Source organism: Choloepus didactylus, chromosome 27, assembly GCF_015220235.1.
Source record: "Choloepus didactylus isolate mChoDid1 chromosome 27, mChoDid1.pri, whole genome shotgun sequence".
Taxonomy (NCBI): domain Eukaryota; kingdom Metazoa; phylum Chordata; class Mammalia; order Pilosa; family Megalonychidae; genus Choloepus; species Choloepus didactylus.
Window position 1 is genome coordinate 2,594,967 of NC_051333.1, and position 3,451 is coordinate 2,598,417.

The 3,451-nt window shown below is 44.6% G+C and overlaps 1 pseudogene; it reads right to left on the bottom strand.

Moving 5' to 3' along the window:
• Positions 1 to 253: 253 nt before the first annotated feature.
• LOC119521550 lies at positions 254 to 3,060 on the bottom strand (annotated as a pseudogene).
• Positions 3,061 to 3,451: the final 391 nt, after the last annotated feature.

Consider the following 3,451-nt stretch of genomic DNA (forward strand, 5'->3'; position numbering starts at 1 on the left):
TGTCCTTTTGTGTCTGGCATATTTCACTCAACATCATGGCTTCAAGATTCATCTCTATCACATGAATTAGGATTTCATTCCTTTTTAGAGCTGAATTTTATTTATCCATTCTTTGGTTCATGGACACTTGGGTTGCTTCCATCTTTTGGCAACTGTGAATAATACTGCTATGGACACTGGCAAGCAAATATGTATTCAAGTCCCTGCTTTCAATTCTTTTGGGTATATCCCTAGTAGAGGGATTGCTGGGTCATATAGTAGTTCTATACTTAGCTTTCCTCAACTAGTTTGGAAAGGAGATTTACAGTTACTTAGAGAGTTAAATATTCATTTACTCTATGACCCAGCAATTCCATTCCTACTTATTTACCAAGAAGATATAAAAGCATGTTTACAGGTGAAAATTTGCCAATCAATCTTCAAAGCCATGCTTCTCAAAAATAGCCCTAAGGAGGAAAAACACCTAAATGTCCATCAGCTTGTGAATGGAAAATGAAAAGTGATATCAACGTATAATGGAATCCTTGGCAATAAAATGGAATTAAATATGGATACCAGCAATGACATGGATGAATCTTATAAATACCATACTGTGGGACATTAATCTGTCAGAAAACATTACATATTCTATTTTTGCATTTATATCAAATTCTAGAAAAGGCAAAACTATAGTGAATAATGTTCAATATTGTAGCAAGGGGCACCATTTTATTCAGTTTAAAAAGTCCTTCACTTCCCATTACTTTCAGGCTGAAACCTCAACTCATCATATCCAAGAACTTCTTTGACCTGGTCCTCATTTCCCTCTCTCGGTCTCACTCAGTCAGTCAGCAAACATTTTCCTGACATACACTGTGTGCTAGTCCCTGTGCTATGCACTGAGGGTGCATTTTAGAGCTACTATAAGTGTTTTCAAATCTCAGTTTCCAATTGTTCATTGTCAGGACAAAGACACAGTTAATCTTTGTATACTGATCCTGTTTCCTATGACCTTATTCAACTCACTTATTAGTTCTAGGAGCTTTTAAAATTGATTTTATGGGATTTTCAATCATGTCATATAAAAATTGAGTTTTGTTTATTCTTTCCAATTATTTTATCTTTCTTTTATCTCTTCCTTATTGAACTGGCTAAAATTCTTAGTACAGTGTTAAATAAGTGCATATATCTTTGTCGCTTTCCAGATCTTAGGGGGAAATAAGTTAGTCTTTCAAGATTAAGCATAATTATAGATGTAGTATCTTTGTAGATACCCCTGGTGAGGTCGAGGAAGTTCCCTTGTACTGCCAGTTTGCTGACAGTTGTTTTTTTCCGTATATTTACTTCGTGTTGAATCTGTTAATGTTGTGGAGTTCCTGCACTGCCAAAACCATGCCTGAGACTTCCAAGAAATGGTACAATGGACAGCCTCATCTACCCATCACACAGTATATAAAAACTTGATTCATGTCCATTTTCATAATTTCACAATATTTTAAAAAGTGATAACAAGAGTTGGAATTTTAAATCTGCAGCAGGTGTCCAGATTTCTAGTACAGAATGCCATTAAATAACATCTCCACGTATTCATCTAAGTTCATTCCTCAAATACATAGCACCCAACAAGATTTTGCTGGAAAAGATACATTCTTTTCAGGGAAACTATGTTGCTCGATGCCCAAGAGATTATTTGTTAAGGTTTTGGTTCCCAAATGAAATCTTCAGTTTAACCAAGAATTCCTGTGTCTCTTTGAATCATTCAACCTTTCCTTGGCTCAGCTACTTGCCCAAACAGATCAGAAGGCAGGTATCCTTCCTGCCACCTCAAATAATGCCAACATGATTGCCCAGAAGTGGTTGACAGATCCTGTCAGGGGACACAGGAACCTTCTTAGGAGTCCAATTTCTGTATTGCCACTTTCATCAAGACTGAACACAAGTAGTGCAGCAAATCTGAGGTAGTCAACCCTTACAAAGGCTCAAAAAGATTTTGAACTGTCCATTGGCTGGAGTTGTCTTTTGGTTTTTATATTTCCAGGATACTCATGAAAGACAGTGCTGAATCTATTTCACACATTTATATAACAATGAAAATTCCCCTAAATCCAATAGACATAAAGAGCAGTTGTGACAGTTTAAACATCCACAACAGGGCCGATCACTTATACCGAGGGATCTGCATCAGTTGCTGTAGATACAGCAGAGATCAGATAATCGATGACTGTTCATGGTGGTTGGCTGTGGTCTAGTTACCTTAGAAGGGTTAGCAACGACCGTTCCTCAATGTCTGTGTGTGGCTGCTTTTCTGATTTTCAAGCCCAGCATACGCGTTGTCTAGCTAAAGTTTAAGGGCCTGCTTTTTGAAACCTCCTCCATTCCCCTATGTTTGTGACTTACTACTTCAAAGCTCTTCACTTCTTTGTCCCTCTGGCTTTCTACAGGCTGGCAGGGGCAGCAGGGAGGGGACTGCAGGCCGCTGTCTGTTCCTGCCGGTTCTCGTGTTTTCCCTGTTGAGGTTAACCCGGCACCGGGAGGCCTACACACACCCCTGGTCATCAGTGGTTCTGGGTTTCTGTAACAATTCCGAGAGCAGGAGGAGCCTGCACCAGAGCTGTTTTATTCCAGGGACCTGAAGATTCTTCACCACCAGCACCTCCACCTTCTTCCCAGCTGTCGCCTGGATCTTCTCTCCTTCCATCGTCATCTCCTTCCTTTGCACTTATTTCCGCTGCCCGGACTCGGAGGCCGCTGTGTTCACCCTCTTTCTGCTCAAACTCTTTCCACTCAACTTCACCCCTCTTCAGGGCCCTGGAGCCCGGGGAGCGAGGTCCCCGCACCCGCGGTCCCGCCGTCGCCCGGCTGCTCCTCCTCCTCCTCTGTCTTCTTGTCCCTCTCAGGGAAGGAGTCGTCCAGGCTCCGTCCTCCTCGGCCCGGAGCGGGGGGCCGGCGGCGGGCAGGGTGCGGCGGGACGGGCGGCTCCCCCGCGTGCTGCCGGGCAGTGGGACGGTCCGCCCTCGGCTCCGCGCCGCTGCTGCCGCCATAGCCCACCCGGGCTCCGCTGCTCCCGCCCGCGGGACAGGATCCCGCCCGCCCCGCAGCCCAAGCGGAAGGAACCCGCGAGCCGGGGGTTCTCGCGAGAGCGCTGGGGCAGGGGGCGGGGACAGGAGGGAGATGCGCGCGCAGGCAGGAAGAGGCGGGGAGGGCGGTGGGGAGTGGGTGGGGCGGGCGGTGGGGAGGCGGGGCTTGATTGATTTTATCTTGAATGCATGTTCAACTTTATCGCATGTTTAATCTGTTCACATGTTTATAATATTCTCATAGTACCCTTCAGGATCTGTAGATCTGGTGTCAAGTTCTTTTATTCATTCCCGATGTGGGTGATTTGTGTCTTCTCTCCTTTTCTTGGTCATTCTGGGAAGAGGTTCATCAATTTTGAAAGGAGTAGGATGAGAGTGGGTATCCATGTCTTGTT